This window comes from Protopterus annectens, chromosome 11.part0 (genome assembly GCF_019279795.1).
Source record: "Protopterus annectens isolate FY-2018-M chromosome 11.part0, PAN1.0, whole genome shotgun sequence".
Taxonomy (NCBI): domain Eukaryota; kingdom Metazoa; phylum Chordata; order Ceratodontiformes; family Protopteridae; genus Protopterus; species Protopterus annectens.
In genome coordinates, this window is record NC_056745.1 from 1532715692 (window position 1) to 1532741229 (window position 25538).

A 25538-nucleotide genomic window follows, 5' to 3' on the forward strand; every position below is an offset into this window, starting at 1 on the left:
AAGGCAATAGTGGGCATCCTTGCCTTGTACCGTTCACTATTTGAATAGGATTTGATTGCTTTTTATCTATAGATAGTGTTGTTATGGCATTTTTGTACAGAGCCCTAACCATGTTTATATAGTCCTCATGAATATTAAATTTCTCAAGTATATTTAATAAAAAATCAAAATTTACGCTATCAAAAGCTTTGGTTGCATCTACTGACAGTGCATAGCTAGGGCATTTATCATTCACTTTTAAATTAATGATTGAATCAATAGTAAGTTTGTTGTCATATATTTGTCTGTTGTTCATAAAGCCTAGTTGCTTAGAAGATATAACGTGAGGTAGGATTTGTTTGATTCTACTAGCTAGTATTGCAGAAAGAATTTTAATATCAATATTTATGAGTGCTATCACACTGTAGTTGTTTTGGTTTGATGCATCTGATTTGTGTTTTGGTATAAATATAGTTTTTGAGTTATTGATATGCAGGTCTTTGGTACCATACTTTATTATGTATCTGTATAGTTTCAGTAATATTGGAGCCAACTGTTTCTTGAAAGTCTGGTAAAATTCCACCACATAACCATCAGGCCCTGATGATTTACCTGGTTTCTACTTATTTAGAGCAGCAATGATTTCTTCTACACTTAAGGGAGCTTTAATATTATTTATCTGTGTCTCATTCAGTTCTGCAAATTGTAACTCTTTGGTAAATTGATGAAATAATGACTCATTAAACTGGTCATGGGGGCCATATACTTTTTGGTACATCTCGTCAAAAGCTGCTGTGATCTCTTCATCCATCTCTAAAGATTAATTATAATTTAGTTGCTTTATTTTGGTAGGAGGAATTTTAATGTTTATGATTCTTGCCAGTGCTTTTGAGGGCGACTGAGCCCATTTGGCATATTTGTGGAGGAGTTTAATTTCATCGATTGAGTACTGTTGTGTTTGAATTTCACATAGTTGTCCTTGTAGTGTAACCATTTGACTTTCAAGTACTGGTGAATAATTTATTTGCAGTTCTGACTCTATATTTTTTTAATTTTGATTATATTAATATGACTTTTTGTTTAATTTTTTTATAGAAAGCAGCTTTTTGAACTAATATACCCCTAATAGTGACTTTTGTAGCTTGCAATTGAATGTTGTATGGTATATCTATTTCTTCTAGGTTGTTATAAGTTTGGGTGAGAATGTCTATGATATTTTGTGAAACATCTTTAAGCTTTAGTAAGTTAGTATTTAACATCCAGTTTGAAACTGTTTGGGGTCCTTGCATTGAGCTCCCCAACTTTAGTGTAATATTTATCTTTGCATGATCCGATATTGTCCTAGGTTCACTATTGTATGTGACTGTATTATTTAATAAGATTGAAGATATTAAAAATACATCTATCCTAGATCAAGACGTGATATGGTGAATAATAAATGAATTTACTATTACTTATACTGTTTCTATAGTTTTCAAATGGGTCAGTTAACCTAAAATCTTCCATTATTTCAGCTATTAGTGCAGTAAGCTGAACTGATTGCTTGTTACTCTTATTTGTCCTATCAAGTTCTGGATTAATTAACATATTCCAGTCACCTCCTATGATATAGACATAATTAGGATAGTTCTCCAAGATTCTGTATATCTCATATAGATAGGTTATTTGATGCAAACATGGGGCATAAACATTCATGACTAAGAAAGGTTTTTTAAACAGCGGCAGTTCACAAGTAAAATAACACCATCTACCATTTGGGTCACAGCTACCTTTCAATATATTAACATCAAAAGATTTTTTTAACTACTATGACAACTCCCCTAGATGCCGTACTGTCACCAGCAGCAACAATATATTTCTCCCATTTTTTTTGTATCTTTCTCCCATTGCTCTTTCAATATATCCATTTCTTGTATGAAAGTTATCTCTGCCTTAGATTTAAAAATTAAGTGTGTTAATATATTCTTTTTGTTCTTATCTTGTAAGCCCTTTACATTCCATGAATCCACAGAGATCATCCTGGGGTATAAACCACAGATTGCTGGGTTTCAGAATAAGTGGATATATATAGGGACAAAATAACATTTTGAAATTATTAGAATGTTTTGTACATATCAATAGTGTGGATATAAGTGTGACATCACTCCCTTTCAGACCCCCCCCATGCATACCCACGCTAGCCTACTACTTGAGAAAAAGGTAAAAGAGATATTAACAACTATAATACAAAATGTTTCTGTCATTCTAAGTCCCAGCAATAAAACATCACGCATACAGCATGTCCAAACAAAGCATGTATAAAAGATATGCATTCTAACTCTTTGTTCATTGGAAAATAATTGAGCTGAGCATATCTAGCTTAATAGGCAATCTAATCAAAATATAGCTCAAAGCAAACTATCACTTTTTAATTGTGTTCACACATAGAAGAGTAACTACATACACAACTGATTTTTCCTTAATATAGTTTTGTCAAACAGTGTTTGCATGTTCCTTGATATGCTGGTTATACATACATTTGTTTTGTTATATAGCAGTTCTTTTACTTGTTGGGTCTGCATTTACTGCTACAGGCAGTTATATCCCTGGGTGTCCATTTATTATGTAATAACTGAGCATATATACAACAAAAAAACAGCATTGTGATCATAAAAATAAAGAAAATATGAGACAGAAAAACAAAGAATCCCTTTATAGTCTCTGCTATACAAGATTGGTATGCTTACACTTGATGCATATTTATTTTACAGCTTAAAAAAACATATTTTAACACTATGTAAAATAACGCAAACCTAACTACGATGGTTTGCTTTTTCCTAGTAAAGAATGAGTATTTATTGCAGCTGCAACAGCTGCTACAGTTTCTAACACAGAAGATTTTATTAGTCCAGTTTGTATATATTCAGGAAGGAACAAGTAACAAGAAAAAAAAACAAGTACTTATATATTACCATTTGTATATAATCAATTAAGTGTGGTACTATTTCTAGGCTAGATTTACCTTCCATACGCCACATGCAAAAGAATCTTCACTTTTTGAGTCAGGAAAAAATAAATCCACAGGTTTTCTGTTATGTGAGAGCCTTACTTTCATTTTAATTTGCAAATGAAGGTTTTCTGCAATGTTTTGGGCTTGGATGGATACCATAGTTTTTCCTTTGATCTCAGCTGTGCTTATCTTCCTGATTCATGGTCGCAGAGGTTCCTGGGTAATGTAGTTTGTTTCGCAACAGTGTGGAGATACTCCCTAAGCTGTAGTTGGAGTGCCCAAAAGAAAAACAATGAATGCGAGCAGAAAACAGGTATTTTAGATATTTTAACTTGTCGTTGAGAGAATTAGTATGCCAAAAATACACAGAAGCATATAGTCTGTGTATTAGGAGCCTGTTTGTGTAAAAAAAATAAATAAAACAAAAACATTACTTAATGGCAGTTCTTTATAGACTTTGAGAAAAGCTGTTTTGGCTTCTTCTTTTAACTGCATAATTTAAGACATTGTATTGAAATTGCAGAGTTGCTGGATATTTCATTTGGAATCTAATGTTTTTACTTACTAAGTAAGTGCAGTATGGTGATAGAGCTTGCCTTAACTGTTTTCCTTGGTAGTTTTCTACCCCTTAGTAATAACTTCCTTGTCTGGAGAAGCAATTTGAGATAGTCTTGTTTTAGATGTGTTTCCATTTGGTCCATTTTTCTTTGTGTGTGAAAGCTTGCTTCTTTTCTTAGTTTTTTGTACCTGCTACTTACTGCTTGCAGGCCAAGGCACATGTACAGGAGTCACTGCTTAGTCATCACCCAAATCCAAGGTATGTATTTCTTATTTTTACACTCAGAAGTTAAAAATAAGCTTCACTCAGGTAGAGACATAGGATTAATTATGCAGGAGTTGCTTTTTTTGTAGATTTACATTGCAGCAGTAGCCTTAGATGAGGTTAGATTTTTATTTAGTAGTTGGAGTAAGCTGAAGTGTGTGCAGTCTTGCTGGCGACCATCTTAGAGTCCCTGCTTTGCGCAAGCATGTTGCCTGAATTTGCATGATAGTAAGCAGGAAGCATCATTTTCAAATGCAGATTGCAATGTCTGTTATAACTACAGTTGGCGGGAAACAACATTGTACATGGGTGTTTGTCCGTATTAAAGATAGCTGGTGCTCAGGATGAAGGTTTGAGATTTTGTTCTCAAAGGTGGGGTGTGCAGGAGTCCAAAGTGTTTGTTAGACTTCTAGTGAATGATTATGGTCCCCAGCTGTTGCAGAAGCACTATCATGGATCAGATTACAAATAAGATGCATGGAATGGTTTTGCCCAGGATTTGTTCACTTTGACAGTATACTCCACACTGGTGAACAGTATAGAAATCACTACTAACACCTCAGGGTGAGGAAGAGGGATACCCTTGAACGTTGGATGGCTGAATGCAAGACTGATGGCACTTCACAGTTGTGTGAGTATCACTTACAAGGAATGCTTGAATGATGAAGCAGCTGCATCTGTTTCTGATTGCTGATCTTAATATGTTCATATTTCCCCCACAGCTAATGTGGAGAGAGCAATACATTTGCGAGCCTATGAGGGAAGACTGAGAAGGATGAGACATGCAAGTGGTATGTATGTTTCAAAACAGTACTGTTATTTTAGCACTAGTACTAAATTCAGGTTATTGTGCTATATCCTTGTATCACTGTGAGCATGCATTTGTCCATAATACCTCAATATTGTGCATGCATTAGTATGTTAGTAAAACAACAGTCCGGTATTACAAAGTAGATAGGTGTTGTCATTTAGAAAACTACACTTTCAACATTTCAATTGACATAATTATTGCAATGTAAATCATTACTTTTACACCAGGGACACCAACTGTATGCTGCATATTTTTATCATTATAACAGTAAACCTGTAATTATAACAGTGTGAAAGGAAAGAGTGCTGGCATTATGCTGTATTCCAAATGGAAATTACACTATTACATTGGTCACTGCTTGTGGTTCGGATAACGTATTCCCACTATGTAAGGCCAGCTCTTTGCAATAATGTTTTTTGCTGCCTGCACTAACATTGAGTAATGTTATGTATTCATAATGATAGCATTGGAAGGGCAGACCTCTATACCTGTGCCCTAGGTGGCCTGCTGTCAAATGTAAACATTGTACATACAACATACATATGTTCCTTTATATGAAAGCATGAATGCTTGCTGGATGCAATCTGATCTGTAGTATAGTGTGTCTGTGATAGCAATATTGTAGTACTCAATGTACTAAAGATATTTATTAGCATTAGTTATTGCCATAAGTAAAATGTTAAATAATATAGTACATTATTTGTAGAAAGCTTTGTATATTATCTGTGCAGTTACTAATGTTCTTTTCTTTTTTTCTCTCACCCTACCCCTTCTCTTTTTTTCATTTTGCGTCATTACATCATTATTATATTATCTTTCTAATAATATTTTCCATTATAATACTTATTTTGTATTATATTTATGCAAATGTTATTTTGTACAATATTTTGTGTTATGTTTATTTAATTTTTTGAATTTTATTTTCATTTCATATTACTACAGCATGGCAGGGTAGGACAGTTCCCCCTGGAGTGCCTACACTCCCTTCACTAGCTATAGCACCAAGGCCCAGCACATCTGGGCTGCAGCCTGGCAGCACATCCCATGCAGCCCATGTCCTACCTGCATTCACAGGTAGTTCTGCCCCAGATGATATGATAGGCCTGTGGTTCCCTCTGGGAGCAGAGCTGGGGTGGGGGGGTATTTTCTCACCTAAGCTGAACTGCCATGTTTGGTGTGTATAGCTGTGCACCACACATTTGGTGCACAACTATATTGAGTGAAGACACTGTTCTCCATTATCATAATTAATAACACAAGTAAAAGCAGATGTCAGACACAGTAGCCATTGGCACAGTGAGGTGACAGTATCGACGGTCCATTGGGTGGGGACTTGATTCTCACTGTCACCAAACATGATGGCCATAGGGTCACAATTCCCCCACCCCCACCCCAACCAAGGTGTTGACTCCCCTCTTGTGTCCTTCACTGACCGGTCCTTGTCTTGTATGTCTTGTCTGTCTGCAAATGCTTCCTCACCTTCCCAATTTGTCTATCCCAGACTTGCCTATGTCTCTCCCCCAACATTCCACTCTCTCCTTTGAAAAAAACAAAAACAAAAGAGCACCTCTCCCAAAAAAAAAAAAAAATATATATATATATATATATATATATATATATATATCATCCCATACATAGCTCTCCATTTCACAGATGTGTCTGCCCTATTGGCTTCACAACACAATTATGTTGCTGTCACCTCTCCCTCTGGAGGAGATGGTCCAAATACATCTTAAATGCGAACATGTGCCCAGTTGTTACTGTTGAAGAAATGGATAGCTATGGTTCTTCCCTACACCCTTCCTGCACATTCTTACCTTCCTGTCAATTTGTTTTTCCCTCTTCTTGCTCCACATTTCACCACTGTCCCATCATCCCCTTTTCTTTTCTTTTAAGAATTCCTGCATAACGGTGTGCCATACGCACCATCGTTAAGCAAGATTAAGCAGTATATGGAAAAAAAAAAAAAAAAAATATATATATATATATATATATATATATATATATATATATATTTATTTATTTATTTATATATATAAAACTATTGTACACACTTGTAAATGTTATGTTACTACCCTATTTTTAACCCGGTACAATTGGACGTCCACAAGAATGCATTTAGACTGTCACCTCCAGAGAGAGGGGTGACAATAGCATAATTGTCTTGTGAAGCCAATTGGACCACATTAGGTTTGCCAAGTAGACACATCTGCAAGACAGAGAGCTATGTATGGGACTATATATTTTTTGGAAGACAGGTGCTCATTTTACTATAATACTGTACTTTTCCATTTGAATAAAACATAATGCAATTTCTCTTTCATTTTACACTTTAAAGACACATGGGCACTGTTATCTGTGAACGTGCAACTACTGCTTTGCATTTCAGACCACACCTCTCCACCTTTTATAGCAGGATATCAGGACATTTCTTTAAATATTGGGTGTACAAGGACCCATAATTTGGAACATATTGCAAATCTTGCCATTACACACATGGATAAGTGCATAGGATTTGTGTTAACATAACTTTTTGATACCCATTTATTTACTGATGTCTACATAAAGTATTTGACAGACAACCAAGAACCCTCCAATGGCTATGGCAAAGAAGTGATTCTTAAATCTGGATTTTAAGCAGATATAAGTAGTATTAAAAGGTACTGTACAGATATGTATTTCCAAAATCATAACAAAGTGTGATATAGCTGCTAATCCATCCATAACTGTTAAGGCTGCAATACGTGTGCTTTACAGAATTATTCTTAATTACCACATGCTTGTCTCATCCTCTCCAATTGCTTAGTGTGTCACATTCTAGGCCCTCTCTTTTGCAGCTGTGGAAAAAGGAAAAAGAAAAAGCAATTATGAATACCAGTGTTTACCATAGCCAGTTTGAGTATTTTCAGGTAATACATGAAATCAGACTTACAGTGTTCCCTGCCTGGCAATCTCTGATCCACTGATCAAGGATATCCCTCTTTCACCTAGAGAGGTCATCATAGTGGTAACAACACTGTTCACCAGTGCAGGGGCTTCCAGTCAGAATGGTAAGTGCCCTTGCCAAATTATACCAGACATCTGCTTTGTATTGTGTGCCAGTAAAGACCTCCTTCAACAGGTGTGGACCAGGAGTCCAATAAAAACCTTGGATCCCTGGGCACCCTAGGGCTGTACTCCAAAATGCACACCTTCACCATTGCTGCACAAGTCAAACCTCACTGTATAAAGTGCAATTCCTGGTATTTCTTCTTTAAATACCATGGTTTCCCACCACTTGTGCTTACAGAAAGTGCACTCTGTTTACAATTTGATACATTTGAAAATAATGCATGCACTTCCTATTGTGCAAACCTTATAGTGTATACATATATGTACACAAACAAGCCAATATTTGCATGATGCTAAGTGCTGCATACCTTTTTCAAAAATACTGGCAAAAACCATCACCAAGACACTTCAACAGTTATTTTTTCACCTTACCAGTTTATTTGGATATGCTGCAATGTCAACCATCAAATAAAAAAGTATACAGTCCCTGGTTTAGAACCCAGAGCCATCTGCAATTTAATCCAACACTTAAACCCTGTTGCCACAAGGGTAATGACATCATCAATGTTGTTTTACTAGTTATCATGCTTTACAATGTATAAACTTAGTGCAGCTCCACTTAGCTGGTTTGCGCATTGCACAGCATTCCACACTCATATTTATTGAAAGCATCCTGTGCTGTTTCTATTTTTTAGATGTCTGGGTCATGTTTGATACATGAGTGATCCTGCTGCACCAACCTGATAAGCATCTGCAAGTGCCACATTGTTTCTCACAAACATGAGGGAAAACTAAAAAAAAAAAAAAAAGAAACAAGCGAGGATAACAATTATGGATAATTGAATGGATATTCTTCTGGTGGTGTGCGGTGTGGGCAGTCCTTCAAGGCTAACACATATTCATTGTATTAATTTTCCACGATGTTTTGTGAAGTTTTGCTGCCAGTGCTACTGCCATGCATCTTGCAACCTCACTTAGGCACAATGAGCATCATGAATATGCAGTATGTGCTACCGAAGACACTTCACAACCGTGTACATGGATACACTCTGTGTAGGCTCTACATGGAGCCTACACAGAGTTTACTGAATCATGGTGTCTGTCTTTTACCGTCTGCCTCTGGTCTGCTTCAAAAGTTTATAAAAATAGCATTTGTTTATTTATGCTTATATGTAATAATAAGCCTGTCATTTCATATATCTGTACAAATTTAACATTCACAATTATGATTTTGTTTTTGTTTCATCATATTTTAAATTATGACGACTAGCATGCTAATAAATATGAATTTGACACTTATAAGTCTTAGCTGTCTTTACTTTTATAGACAGCATAAAATTATTTGTATAAAGTATTTCTACATAATGATGAACATTTCAGAATTCTGCCATGGGATTATGCTTGTAATGTGGTGGCTATTTGGGGGTTGATATGGCAGAATACCCATTTATTAACACTGCAAACGTTGACGTTTATGCCCTTAAGCATGTTTTCATTGCTTTTGGTGGTGATGGTATATATTAGTGAGTTGGGGATGACAAGATGGAATGCTTGGGTTGAGTCTGTCTGTCAGTCTTTTGCAAATATTACCCTTAAAGCACTGTATAGGAATAGCTCTGTTGTTTCCACTAATGTCACTGGCTGGCCATATCACTTTTAGGAAAAAAAAAAAACGTTTTTTTTTTTTTTGTTGAAGCAATTGTTTAAAGACTATTTGTATTTTCTGATTTTGTTAACATGCCATGTCTTAAACAAGAAATATACGTGATGTGCTGTAAAGCCTTGTGCCAGGAGCCAGTTGTAATGTAATGGTGATTTCAGAACACTGGTGAACCATGTCACTGCCAGGCAAAATATGAAGCACTGTGATCTGTGTGCTTTGTATACCAACAATGAGAAGCAGTATTTCAGAGAATACCTCATACTTTGGAATTGCTATGCAAAGGTAGTATGTTGATAGTGATGTTGAATAAAGCAAAATGCTTTCAAAGTGTTAAGGGAACAGATTTCCTTTTTGTGTTTGAGATTGCAGTTTTGTGACTGCACATTTACTGTCAAAATCTACTATATCACTGTTATCATATTTATGCAACAGTATTACTGACTGTTAATAAATGTGCCAAAAGGAAGTTATTTTTATAAGTTAATTGTGCTTACAGCTGTGATAGTATGTATACTTTTCTGAGTGCATTTCTGTATCAAATAAAGTGATTATCATGATAGGAACTTTATAGATTTTTTTCTTTTTGACAAGTTATTTGCACACAATATCTGTTAATAATGAATATCATCGGTATCCTGTATTTACATATTTCAGGTTGTTGTAAGAATTATGCAATGCTGATAGCAGTAATGGCAAACAAGATAACATACTATAATGGAAATAAACCAGCAGTGAACTGCCATACCCCTCTTTTACAAATTGTTTCCACTATGTATTTGTAGGATAGGCAATACTTCACAGGTTCATAGGTTCATAGAAGGTTACTAGGCTAATGGCCCTAGAGTCATTACAAGCCAGTCATATTTATCCTAAGTTGCACCAGTTGTCAGTGGTGAAGTGAGCACAGTTCATAGAGGTATGAGTCTATTGTAACTAACATTGATGATCTGTCCATGAGGGAAATAGGCACTACCACAGGAGATAATTTGCATTCACACATCCATTGATTTAGGTTGCATTTGATGAGAGGCAGGGAAGGACTCTGTTTCACATGAATTGGAAGTTTGTTCCAGTGAAGTGGCAATCTCTTGGAGATGTAGCTATCTCTCCAGCATGATTTGTTCATGTCAGAGGCTAGGTTAAAATCCCCAGACCGAGTGATCATCGTGCAGTTTGATTTATGAATGTGTAACATTTCTACCAGGGCCGAGTCAGAGACTGTCCTCTAAGCCAGCCACAAGTCACCCCTTAGCAGCCTCTAGGAGACAGAATACAGTGACAGGGCTTTCATTCTTTCCACACACTCTGTGGTCTCTCCAGCTGTCGCAAGTGTCTGGTGAGGTACATGGAAAAGGAAGCATTGTACTCAATTACTGGTCTGAAGAGGGTTGAGTATAATGGAATTATAACATCCTTAGACCTAGTTGGTTTGGCTTTACTTATGAAATGTGCCAGATAGAAGGAGTGCCTTCCCATTATGGATACAGGGTGGTCAAAGTTCAGATAGCTATCAACCTGAGTACCCAGATCACGTACCACTGGGTCTACACTTAGAGCGCTGCTGTATATATTGTAAACAGCAGGGATTTCAGCTTTCCCAAGGGGAATAATGATGCAGACTTTTTGCATTTAGCTTTAATCTTTGGGTTTGGCACCAATCATTTGTCTGCATTAATACTTTCTGCAGTATATTAACATTGTTGGGGGATTCAGTGATTGCTCCCAATCTGCAATCATTAACAAAGATGGTCAGCCACAGGCTGTCCACATTTGTCTGGACTTCTGAGAAATAAATTCTGATCAGTAAAGGGCCCAGCACAAAGCCCTGTGGTATGTCACTGGTGTCTGGCCTTTTGCTAGAGGTGAAGTCACCCACTTTACAGCATGTGTCCTGCTGGTGGGCCACTTTGGTCCATGTAATGACACAGGGGTTGATTCTCAATTGGCAGAGATTCTCTATAATACCTGAGTGAGGGATTGTGTCAAATACCTTGACTAGGTCAAAGTAGGTGATATGTACTGTCTTTCCCTCATCAAGGGCCTTGGTGACTTTCTTAAAAAAAATCAACCAGGTTTAACAGACATCTACTGTTAAAGAATCTGAACTGGTTTGGGTCCAGAGTTTGGAGATTTCCTATGTCCTTGTTGAGAATGTCCATAATGATTCTTTCCATGGCCTTGCAGATGAGGATAACCAAGATTATGGTCTGTAATTCCCAGTTTGGTTGATGGTTCTCCTTTGTGTTGAGGGATTACTGTTGCTGTCCTCCATTCCACTGGAACATAGCCAGTTCATAGGCTGTGGTTAAACAGGAATCCAAGTGGGTCTACTAGGTCATATTTTAAGTTGTTTAAAAAGCAATCCAGGATGTTTTCTTCTCCCACTGATGCCATATTTTTGGTCTTGGGGTGCACAGAGATGACCTGCTCTCTCTTGAGATCATGGGTTGAAGAATGGTGGCAGGTATACTTTGAGGGATGACCTGTGTAAGTTTTCCCCAAATCTGTCAGCTAGCAATTTGGCTACTACCTCCATCTGAGTATAGATGGTGTCATCCACAACCAGCTCAACACATAGCTGGGTATTCCCTTTTAGATTGTGGACATAATTAAAGAATGCCTTGTGATTAGCCTTAGCTAGGGAGGTTATTTTTGCTTTATAATTAGTTTTGGAGGACTTGACAAGATCTCACATTTGTTTAAGCTAGAGAAGGATTTCTTCAGTTCCATCTTGTTCTTGGATATTAGTTTCTTTCTTTTGTTAGTGTTACAAATCAATTAACAAACAAAGTCTATTTAAATATTAAAACATATATAAGTCACATGACACAGCCAACTATTAAAATAACAAAACAATTTAAACACACTCATTAAGATCATTAAATAAAAACTTCTAAAATATATGCAGAAAAATATATATGTGTGCATATACGAACAAGCATATTTTAAACAACACTGAGGAAGGACTTGAAGTCTGAAAGCTATGTTCGTCAAATAAAGTTGCTTACGTTGGGAAGAAGTGCTTTGTCTTTTACATTGTTCCTGTTTTGCTGTATTTCTTCACTTCAACAGCCTAGACAGCTTTGGTTTTGTGGATTTTATCTGTTTTTCTGGTGAATAGGTGTACATGAGCTTCAAATTAATTATTGGACCTGAGATGACACAGCCTGTTATTTCAACTAACAGCTCCATGGGTAAGTCTCTGCATTCTATTTTACAACATGCAAATCCTTTACTGAGGTGTTCTGGATTTACTGTGAATGCAGGTGTGAGTGCCAATGGTGTGGTTTCTCAGAGGGACAAGTTTCCCCTCAAAATCCAGTCCCTGGAGTGAAAATTTAAAGTTTACAAAAAAATTACAATGGCAATGATTCAGTTTCCTAGCCTGTCTGGAGTTGGGCATAGTTACACGAGGGCTACAGCTCCTAAATATGCCCTTGTAAGGTAACATTTATCCAGATTTATTAAAGAGCTGGCAGGAACTGAATATAAAACTAGGTTTGAGCTATATGTCATTAATGAATGATTTTTTTTACTGACAAGGAGAAGCAATTAAACCTAGAAATTGAAACATTGGAAAAAGAAATATTGGATTCTGCCTGTTTTAATGACTGTCTCTCCTTATATAATGATATGTTGGTGCATCTCTCTGCTTTTGATGGTCAACTGGAGGCGACCAAGAGACGTAAGATTCAGAGAGATATTAACAACTTTAGTAATGGCTGTACCTTTTCTTGGCCTAAACAATCTGTTAATAATAAGAAATTAAATATAAAACCTTCTAAGAAAGACCCAATGTATGTGTTGGATAGAGTCGAGCCTTTGGAAAATGAATTAAGTAACTCAAATGACATAGGTCTTCCATTGGCTCATGAGACAGCTGCTAACCAATCACGACAAAGCCTGGATCCTTTGCTTTCCTTATCCAAAGAGAAGCAAGAGGAGATGAAGCGTCAGTGTGAGGTAATAAGGAAGCAGGCCACTCCAGTGATGAGAACAACATCGGTAGAAGCGAGTTGTTCAGGGAATCAACATGAAATGAGAGTGTGCACTAGTTTTTTAGACAAGAGTTTATGTGCATTAATGAACCTACCAGAGAAGGTTCAAGTACAGAAAGAAACTACCAACCGGCATTGATCCCAATTGTGAGGACATCTCAGGAATGGTGCAATAATGTGGAGCATGACCAACAAATAGCCGTAAGTTGTGCTAACACTGATAGCAATACAACGAACTTTAGAATGGATGGACAAGTATTTAATATTATAAATTTATCTGATTACATATTGACTGATGCTGATATGGCACTACTGTTAAGAGGGACTAAATTTATACCAGCAGGTGTTGATAATGTAGTAAATGCTATTACTGAACTGAAGATTTTTTCATGTAATGTTTGTTTAAAGAATATATTTAAGGATGCGAATGCCTATGCACCTAGTACATGCAGGAGAAGCAGTGTGTTCATGCCATTGAATGATCCGGTTATTACTGTTTTTAATAATGTGTGTGAGCAGAAGATACAAGAGCTGCATGAATCTAACTCTTTTATTAAATCATACAATTTTACACAAGCTGAGTATAATGCATTGTTAACTTTACAGCAAAATAAAGACATAGTAATTAAGGAAGCGGACAAAGGGAGATATATTGTTATTATGAATGCTAGCAACTTTACTGAGGGAATGAATGAGTTGATTTTTGACACTTCAACGTATAAATCTATCTCTGAACAAGATGTCAATATGATTGCTAGCAAAGTAAATATGTGTATCTGCGATTTGCAACTGATGAACGACATAGATTTAACTACTTTTAACTTTTTTTCTGTCCCTTTTCCCACTATACCAGTGTTGTATAGCCTGCCTAAGGTGCACAAATCTCTGAGCAATCCACTAATGAGACCAATTGTCTCTGGAAGAGGGTGGATCACCAAACTCTTGTCTGTTTACTTACAGGATGTGTTAAAAGTATATTTAGGAGTTATTCCTAGCTTTATTAAGGACACAGGAGACTATTTGATGCAATTACGAGAATGGTGGAATGCTAATGATTCTAATGCTTTCATTTTTGTAACATTAGATATCAAGTCACTTTTTACCGTGATTCCAAATACTTATCGTATAGAGCAAATTAAAGAATTTTTGATTGAGCATGGTCAGCATACAGCAAGAAGGGTTGAGACTATATGTGAACTTCTTGAGTTGGTGTTAGAGAACAACATTTTTATATTTAACAAGCAGATATATCACCAACTAACAGGTGTAGTAATGGGTACTGCAGTGACCAATACTTATGCCAACTTAACACTAGGAAAAGGGGAGTCCATTGCTATATATCAGCTTAGTGTTTATGGTCCAAAAGTGCTTTTCTTTAAGCGTTTTGTGGACAATATTTTTTTTTGATTTGGGGAGGGACGGACATGGAGCTAGAAGAATTTTTGACATATTTAAATGAATCTACCCCTTTTTTCAAAGTTTGAAATGAATAAATCCCTGAAGGATGGTGCATTACATACTTATATATATATATATACATATATATATATATATATATATATATATATATATATATATATATATATATATATACATATATAGATATATATATATAGATATAGATATATATATAGAAAGGACACTCATGGTAATAAATTCCTCCACAGATGAAGTATGCATGTGAAGCATGTATTTAAGGGCATTATGAAGAGTCAGTGCAGGAGGGCTAGTAGACTTAATACAGACATAGCTGTTTGCTGTGATGAAATGGATAATATGACTCAGAATTTTATAGCAAGGGGCTATGATTGCCATGAACTAGATACCATCAGGAATAATGTTATTGGTATGAGAGATGGGCAGGCTAAGCCTTACCTATTTAAAGATAGGGAGGATACAACTACACGTCAGGAAGGGAGTGCACAGCCATTAAGATATTTAATGACATATAGTAGGTCCTTTCCAGCCATTGAAAAGATTATTAAGGAAAATTGGCATATCCTAAAAGCTATTCCTGGACATGAGAAATGGCTTCCTGATAGACCACTGTTCACATATAGAAATTGTGAGAGTCTAAAGCAGTGTTTATGTTACAAGGATTTTTCTTTGAATAGGGAAAAGGGTACCACTTATGGTACAAAAGATACAAGACGATGCTATAACAGTTCATGCTGCCCTAATATATGTAGCTCTAATGAGTTTGTGCATCCTGTCACTAGAAAAAAGTTTTTGTTTAACTGTATGGCTACTTGCAATTCAACTTTTGTGATTTATTTAGCTACCTGTACTCAGTGTTCAGGTTTCTATGCAGGAAAATCTGAAAGAAGACTACGTGACAGGATGCTAGAACATAGATCCGATATACCTAGGGCTATTAAATCCAATTCTTTGGCTAAGGATGTGCAGGAATGGGGGGAATCACATGAGTTTATTTTTAAGGTCATAAAGCCTCTTATGAGGCGTGGTGATATTATTGCAAAACTGGATGCATGAGATTATGAATTGATTGTCCGTTTAAGGGCTGACTTGCATCCTGGTCTTAATAAGCAAGTGACTTTAAAACCCATTTTAAAATGAAAACAGAATGTAGTGGGTTAAAGGATATGTAAAAAGAAGGAATTGATTCTTTCTTTTGGTGTTTAAAAGATGCTTGTTCATATATGCACCTATATATTTTTTTCTGCATATATTTTAGAAATTTTTTGTTTAATGATCTTAATGAGTGTGTTTAAATTGTTTTGTTATTTTAATAGGTTGGCTGTGTCATGTGACTTATATATGTTTTAATATTTAAATAGACTTTGGTTGTTAATTGATTTGTAACACTGAGGAAGGACTTGAAGTCTGAAAGCTTTGTTCATCAAATAAAGTTGTTTATATTGTGAATAAGTGCTTTGTCTTTTATATTATAATAGGGGTCCACCAGGGTGGCTTGTTTTTCTTGGCAAGACCTAATTTTATTTTGGTCAAGTACAGCAAGTTCTATACAATGCTTAAGTGGTTATACAGGCCATTGGTGTCCACCTCTGCATAGGATTCTGTGTTATCTGCATTCGGGAGGGCTTTGAAACTTCTTATACTATCAGTTAGTAGAAAGTAATTTGTCTTGGAAAAATTCTTGAATGTTTTTGAGCCTAATGGGGTATCTGGCCTTATAATTACATTGAATGAGAATGAGTTATGGTCTGATCTTACAAGGGAGGTCATCACATGGGGGGGTGCGTTGCTCCCCCATGTTAGTGAGTACTACGTCTAGGACATTTAAGCCCCTTGTGGGAGTGTTGACTATTTGTTCCAGAGCATTTGCATTGACAAAGTCCAAGAAACTCTGATCCAGCATGTTTCTACCCCTGTATATTTCCTAGTAAGTGATAGGATAATTAAAATCACCCATGGATAAGGTGTTGGGCTGTATAGCAAGTGACTCTAGTAAGTCCAAGTATGCAATATGCTTTTGCTGGTTCATAGTGGGGGACCTATAGCTAGCTATGATGCGGTAGGGAGTTTTGCCTATAGCTAACTTGACATGGATTAGCTCTAGATAGTCGTACAGCTTGACCAGTCTTGAGGTGTATTTGTCCTTAATGAAGATGGATACATCTCCTCCTTTTGTACTTCCACACTCAGTTTGTGGTCTGAACATATGGAAGGTGTTGTAGGCCTGCACAGCTGGGGGACTTTCCATGGCTTTGAACCATGTGTCAGTGACTGCACAGACATCAACATTTTCTAAGGTGAAGAGTGCTTCTGGGGAGTGTAGTTTCTAGTTTAAACTTCTAGCACTGAGCAGCAGTGTCTTGGGTTTATATACAGAGGATTTTTTTATGTCAGGAGGTTGGTTATTTTGACACTGCCTGAAAAAAGGAACAATAGTGTGGTTAATACCTGGTCTGATGAAGCACTAGTATTTGGTGTGAAAGCGCTTACCTTATTAAACTAAACTTTTCATGCTTTCAGTCATGTTTCTGTGCCTTGTTTTCTTCAGTTATATTGGTTAATACCTTTGCCAGTACCTGAAAGCCTAGAGGAGACAGGTGAAAAGCAGCGTGGCCTGTTGGCCATGTCTTCCCAAGCTGACAGATACTGGATCCCCTTGGACTGACACCAGAAGCAAAGACAATTGTTAAAGTCAATCATTTTTTGTTTATATTGTGGCACTATACTTGGAGAAGTAGGACAGTGCACCTGATGTTTTCCAGTATGAATTTAATACAAACTGACAAAACTTTTATCATTTGACAATTACGGGACAATACAGCTTACACACACTGAGGAATACCTTTGCATGTATCATCACAAATCACTTTTGCTCAGTCATTTCCTTCCACACAAAATAATCCACATAACAGTGTGTGCACTGTTTCAGGTATTGTCCCAACCTGTGTCCCTTGTTGATGAGTTAATTTCAATACATTTTTGAAACACTAAGTATGAAACCTAATAAAAGACTGCAGGATGTGGCTTAGTTTATTTTATAATTTTATGTTAATTAAATTTCACATTTATAAAAGACCAGCAAGCATGTCTTAATTTTCATAGAATAAAAACTGAACTGTACTTTTACTATAAAGTTACTAGTTAATTTGCTTTACTACAATTACAGATATTTCTTGGTATGGTGTGAAAGGTGTATTACAAACAATTGCTTAAGAAACAGTAATTAACTTACACATCACTTTATTATCTCCATAAAGTCAAAGGGCCAGATTCAGGAAGGCTTACACGGAGTTCAAGAGTAGTGTAAGCCTCCATGTAAGCCTCCCGATTCAGGAACAGCCCAAATCTCCGTGTAAGAGACAGCTAACACGTCTCTTACACGGACTGGGCGTGGAAATGCTCAATACCTCATTTGCAGCTCAAAGATATGCAAATGAGGTATCTGAGCAATCCACGAAGCAGAAACCAGTCCGTGTAACGGACGTGTTAGCTGCAGAAATGTACTCAGCTGACAACTGAGTACATTTCTGCAAAATTAAAAATGGAGCTACGTCAGCTCCAAATAAAGGGTGCATTTGTTGCATTAAGCATGCCAATGGCCAAATATGTGGCCATTGGCATGAAAAAGTGTTGCAAAAATATGTTATATAACTTTTTTTTTTTTCACGGGATTTTGAGGTTTAACTGCAGTGCACACCCGCGCAAACGGGGTGCACTACCTAAAACTGAAAACCGAAGCTTATAAGCCCACAATTGTGGGATTTATGTATTACATGGAATGTCAATGGAGGGACTTGCAGACCAAAAACAATATGGCCTCCGTTTAGTGGTTGTCAAGGGGGGGAAGCTCCGTGTAAGACATGTAACTAAGCATTACTAGGCAATCCTATGTAAATGAGGGTTACAATACTGAATCACACTGCCACATAGGTAATGAGCACTTTCTGAGTAGTGTAAGAGTTAGAGAAGGGGAGGAACAGAGTAAGAGGTAGGTGACATCACGGGGGGGAAGGATAGAAACAAATGTACCAGATTGGAGGGCAATGTAAGGTGACAGATGACAGACAGACATCAGGGAGGAAGGTGTGTCCCAACAGAACACTAGGAAAGTCAAGAAATTGAAGGTTTATGCTATCCCTACACTCAAAGTTTCTTGAAATACGTGCATCTTGGCGCTGCAGCGTGTAAGGCAGGTTCAACATGTGGGAGCGTGTTGCAAACCGTTTACAACGGTTTGCGCGGGAGTGCACATGTGGAAGGCAGTGTGTGCGCATTTTAACATGAATCAGCTAATTTCACACCGTGTAAGGATGTGTGCGCACGTGTAACACCGTGTAGGGATGTGTGCGCGTGTTTAAGTGACTGTGAGCGTGCTTCAGCTGGTGTGCACATTGCTCCCCCAGAGGAAACAGAGAGGAAACAGGAAACAACCAAAATACAGGGAAACTGCCAGAGAATACTGCTGGAGTTAATTGGTGGAAACAATTGGAAGCAGGCAATTATGCAGGCAGACTAGAAGCCCAACCCAGCACTTAAAACACTACAAACAGCAGTGCAGGGTGTTTCTCACAAGAGATACTGCAAGAATTTCTCAAATTTATGCCTAAATGTATTAATGTTTTATCACTACTCTGTATAATTGTCTTGTAGTTATAGCATCTGCTTAATCCTGTCTATATCACAGCTTTTCTCCCCATCTTTGAATGTTTCTCAAATTTAAGCCTAAATGTATTAATTTTTATCTCTACTCTGTATAATTATCTTGTAGTTATTGTATGTACCTAATTTTGTCTACATTGGAGCTTTTCTCCCCAGGACTCCATTGAAAACGGGTTCTTTTGGCCCAATGGACTATCCTGGTAAACCAACTGCAAATAAATAAAATAAATAAATAAATAAATAAATAAGAAAGTAAGCTATCAGAATTGAAAACTGAAAAAAGCTGAACTCAGAGCAGAAATGCTAGGGGCTGCCATAGCTGTTATAATCAGGCAAAGGTGAATTGCTGAGGGTGGTGACAATGCAGATGCTGTCAGAAAACCCAGAGTGAGGAGAAGGAGAAGAGTATACAGGCCCAGGGTCACCTACCATGGGTTACATGAGCTGGAGATAGTAGAGCGCTACAGAGTGGACAGAGACCTTCTGCAGCAGATTGTTGAGCTGTGCAGGCCACATCTGACACACAGAACCAACAGAGGGGAACCCATCCCAGTGGAAACCAAGGTATGTGTTGGCCTAAGAATACTAGTAACAGGTACCTTCCAGAGACCAACTGGTGATATGATGGGGATATCACAGGCATCAGCCTCCAGGGTACTGCACCAGTTCCTGGATGCCATGTCAGCACATGTCGGTGATCATATATATGTCCCCAATGACCGTGAGGTTGTGGCCAGCAATATGTGTCTCTTCCAGCAAATAGCGGGATACCCTGAGGTTCTGGGTGCAATAGACTGCACGCATGTATGCATCAAAGCACCAGCTGGTGAGCAGGGTAGAGCCTACATTAACTGCAAGGGATACCCCTCCATCAACTGCCAGGTCGTGTGTGATGCCCAGGGCATAATAATGAATGTGTGTGCTGGCTGCCCTGGGAGCTACCACGATTCCCACATCTGGCATCTGACGCAGCTGTACCAATCATTTGCCAGTGGGGACTTCCCACACGGACACCTAGTGGGGGATGCAGGTTATGCACTTGAGCCGTGGCTGATGACACCCATCAGAAATGCACACACACCTGAACAGGAACGCCATAATGAGGCACACGCACAAACATGTAATGTCATAGAGCGTGTGTTTGGGCTGCTCAAGTCACGGTTCCGGTGTCTGGACACATCTGGTGGAGCCTTGCAGTACACACCAACTACATGTACCCAAATGGTCATGATATGTGCTATGCTACATAATATGATCCTGCGGAAACAGCTGCAGCAGGACCAGCACAGGGCTGGGCCTAACATCCCCCCACCATTGCCAAGGCCACCACAGGCAGAGGGTGACTCGGAGGAGGAACAACCTGACCTTGTCCCAGTAGGCAGAAGGAGACATGCTCAGTATGCCCTGGCCTTGGCAAAGAGGCAACGCATAGCACATACACTTGGTCAGTAGGAACACTGGGACTGATACCCGCTCTGACTCACTCATATAGTAACAGGGATGCCTAACATGACACAACCTGCTTCCAAACATGTACAGGGAGTGTAGTATGTGCATCCAACAGAGGCAGCCCTGCAGCACCACCTGAGGCATGAATGCCATGTGTTAAGTAATGTAATACCATGTACCATATGCACACCTGAGGACCCGACTAACATCCACCCTCACCGATCATAAACCACAAAAACACAAACCTACCTCATAGGTACCACAAGGGATAGGAACCTAGATGTAATGCTACCCAATGCCAGAAGTATAAATGCGTGCAGTGTAAACACACACAGTATAGAGAATGTAGATATCAGTGCTGTAATAGAAAACAGGGTCAAAGCCCACATCAGCACCCTGACACTACCATGTCACACCTCATACAGTGATGTACATGTGCAAAAACATGGAACAAGCTACAAAATGAGGGTGACTAGCAATAAATTGCATGGCTAACCACACACCCATGTTGGTACCACAACAAGAAGCAACATGGATTACCCATGGTCAAATACCAATGGCTAAAACTGACTACTACTATATAGCTTGCTGCAGACCACTGTTCTAATAGCAGGAACTGCCCCAGGCCTACTCTGGCAATGTGAGTGTCAAACAAAATATTACTGTCAACCCGGGTGCCCAGGTCCCTGATAACCTCTTCTGTGCTTAGAGGATTGCCACCTAGATGGGAACTAGGGGTAACCCTGTTGTTCCTGAAGGGTATGACTATGCATTGTTTAGCGTTTAATGTAAGGCCATGGCTCTGGCACCAGTTATCCATGTCTATGAGACCCTTCTGAAGGATGTCTGTCTCAGATGGGTTTCCAAACATGTTTCCCAGTTTGCAGTCATCTTCAAACTTTGTCAGCCATAATCCTCCTGTGTTTGCTTGTACTTCTGAAAAGTAGATGCTGAACAAAAGTGGGCCCAGGACTGAGCCCTGTGGGACACCACTTGTGACAGTTTTGGAGTGTGACATGGCACCAGCAACTTTGACCCTGTGTGTTCTGTCACTTAGCCAGTTTGCAACCCATCCTGTGATGTATGGGTTCACATTTAAGCTGGTGATGTTTTCAATGATACCTGAGTGGGGTATTGTGTCGAAAGCCTTTGCCAGGTCAAGGTAGGCTGTGTGGACTGCCTTGCCCACGTCAATGGCCTGGGTGACTGTCTTGAAAAAGTCAACCAAGTTTAAAAGGCATGATCTGCCCTTGACAAAGCAAAACTGGATTGGATCCAACGTCTGCAAGTCCCCTATGTCTTCATTTTTTATTCCCATTATGATCCTCTCCATAGCTTAGCAGACCAGGCTTGTCAAGCTGATGGGATGGTAGTTTCTGGGGTTGGTGGAGGCACCTCCTCTGTGAAGTGGGTCCACCATTGCTGTATGCCACTCCTTGGGCACATATCCTGAGGTGAGGCTAAGATTAAACAGCTGCCCTAACTGCAGGTTTAATTCCTCATAGAGTTCATGGAGCACACAACCAGGGACACCATCTGGTCCCATGGATAAAGTGTTTCTCGCCTTGGATAGAGCAGTTCTCACCCCAGCATTTGAGATGTTTGGGGGGCTACAATCCTCTGGTATAGATACCCCTCCAGTTGGGGGGGAGGAAATCCGCACTGAACCTGTCAGCCAGTATGTTGGCAATGTCTGTAGGTTCAGTGATATTTACATCATTCCGAACTAATTCTGAGCATATCTGGGAGTTCCCTCCCAGGTGTCAAACATAGGTAAAAAAGGCCTCATGATTGTCCCTTGAGTCCTGAGTGGGTTTACTCTCAAAACTTGCCTTGGATGATTGTATGGGGGAACCCAGTGTTTTACTCATAATGAGCAGGGGTGTCTTCCCTTCTACGGATTTCGCTCTATCTTGTAGTAGCTCCTTCCTTTTGTTGTAGAGCTTGTTTATGGCTGGTTTCCACCAGACTGGATGCTTGCCTGTGGTACAAAGAGTCTTTGTTTTGTTTGGGATTGCCTGATCCATGCAGTCCTGGAGGTGCTGGTAGAAGGCATCTGTAAGTGATACAGCGGCTTGGGTAATGGTGTCTGCTGGCTTGGGGGCCTTGAAAGAGACCACACCAGTCATTAGAAATGTGAAGTTGGCTTTTGAGAAGGTCTTCACTGTTTGTTTTTCCATCTGGGGTGGGGGTGGGATGTGGACTCCCACTGAGATTAGTTCATGATCTGATCTCACCAATGATGGGTATACTTCTGGTGTTGAACAGTGTGACCCCATGTTCATGATGATGAGTTCTAGTATGTTGTCTCCACTTGTGGTGATGGTGACTAGTTGTTCCATGGCATTTGAGTGTATGAACTCTTGTAACCTTTGGGTTAGAGTGTTGGGGCCTGAGTAGTGATCCCAGTCTATATTTGGATAGTTGGAATCACCCAGTATGATGGTGTTCGGAGATACATTTATCCCCTCCAGTGTTTTCAGGACAGCTGTGTGAGGTACCTGAGTTTGAGAGGGTGGCATGTAACATGCTACAAACTGCAGAGCAGTCTTGCCTACGGTTACTTGCACCTGGATGGTCTCCGATGTATTGTGTGTTGCCACCAACCTTGAGGTGAGGGTGTCCTTGATGAATATGGACAGCCACCCTCCTTTCTTGGTGTTGTCCAGATTTTGGTGCCGGAACGCATGATATGAGGTAACACCCGATAGTGCTGGGGTGCTGTCAGAAGCCGTGAACAAGGTTCCAGGCACAGCACAGACATCAGTGTTCTACATACTGAGAAGGGCATCGAGTGTGTGCAGCTTGAGGTTGAGACTTCTGGCATTGAGCAGCATTACCCTTAGTGTTTTTCCTTTTCTGTGTTCCAGGGTGGTAGGTGTAGAATCTGATTCTTGCATAAAAAAGGCACAATGGGGATGGCAAGAGCCTCAGCCAAAATCCGGAAGCCCAGGGGTGACAGGTGCAAGCCGTCCCTTGCAAATCAGTGTGGCCTGTCCAGCATGTCATCCCAGGCAGACAGACATTGGACCCCCTTTGAATGACACCATAGTTTAAGCAAATTATTACAGCTGATCATCTTGTCTCTGTTTATGTGGCATCATACTTGGTGAAGGTAGGATACTGCTCAAGGTCAGGGTCATACCTGCCTGGCCTACATAATCAGAGAGATCCTCTATGTCTCTTTCCATGTAGTCCAGCGAGGTACATCTCAGGTCGTTCACACCAGCATGGATAATGACTGAGTCAGGCTTATACTTGCAGTTGAGTGACCTGAGTGCTTGCATTATGTGGTGGATTCCAGTGTTCGATAGGCAGCTTACTGTGACCTCCTTCATACTCGATCTGGTGAGCGGGACGTCAGTTTGTCTGACTATGGAGTCACCTATGACAAGTGTGTCTGGCATTGTGTTTGGCCTTAAGGGCTGTGACTGTTTGGCACACTGACTCTGTGGTCTATGTGTTGCATGTGCTGTGCCCTGTGGAGGCAGCTGTGTGGGTGTCTGCTGTGGTGGCCGCTGCTGTTTTTGTGGAATTCTGATCAGAGCCTCCGAGTATGTCTTTGTGTGTCTATGTGTATGATTTTAAGTTGTGATAGTGCTATGTGAGACCGGGTTTGAGATGTGTGTGGTTACCTTCACCTTTCCTCTGGTCTTGCTAGTCCTATGTTGAGAGAGCTCAGCCTCCACTTTGGCTATATAGTTGCATCTCTCACATGTATGTGTGTTTTATGGGAGAAGGAGAGGGTTGTCAGTGTACATGAGGCAAATGTAACATTGCCTCAATATTCCCAGGTTCACCAGCTGAGCAGGAGACGACACTAGCAACTGATCCCTAGACATGCTAGAAGGAATAGACAAAACACTGTTGGAATACAGGGAGATATCAAGCCCCCCAAACCACATCATAGTGCTTGACTGACAATACCTACATATACACCATTGTTTCATAGTGTCATAGTTTACTACTAGGCTATCTGCCCTAGTGTATGTATAAGCCTAGCCATAGTGATGTGGCTATTGCCACCCCTTATAGTGGTAATAAGTGTACAGAACAGATGCCAAATATTGTGCCTCTGACTTAGTAGTGACACATTATGACCCCCTTACGTAATTGAATAACATGACTGTGCCTCTGTCTAGTCTGTGCCTCTGTCTCATATGCAGTTGTCCAGATGTCTCCTGAAGAGAGTCAGTGAGGGACTCTGTCTAACATGAACTGGGATACTCTGCTAGAGTGTGAGATGCCCCTGAGTTATGACTCTGTCCCTCCAGCATGTCCTATACATGTATGTGCTGAGGTTCAAATCCTCAGCTCTCATGGTTCTGGTGGATTTGGATTGCTTGCGGTGGAGCATGTCCACCAAATCCTGATTGGACATGGTCTTGTATCTCAGGCATAGGTCACCTGTAAGTATGCGGTATGACACTGAATAAAGCTGGATTTCCTCTATTCTGGAAGCATATGACATGTGTTGAAGACCCCTGATCTTCATGGTAAGGTACTTTTGGGGTCTCTCCAGCTGTTGCAAGTGCTGGGTGAGGTACATACCATATGGGGCTTTGTATTCAATCATGGGCCTGATAAGGGAGAAGGATAGTGGTACAATGACCTCCTATGATCTGGATGGAAAACCCTCCATGATAAGGTGGGCAAGATAGAAACTCTTCCTAACCACT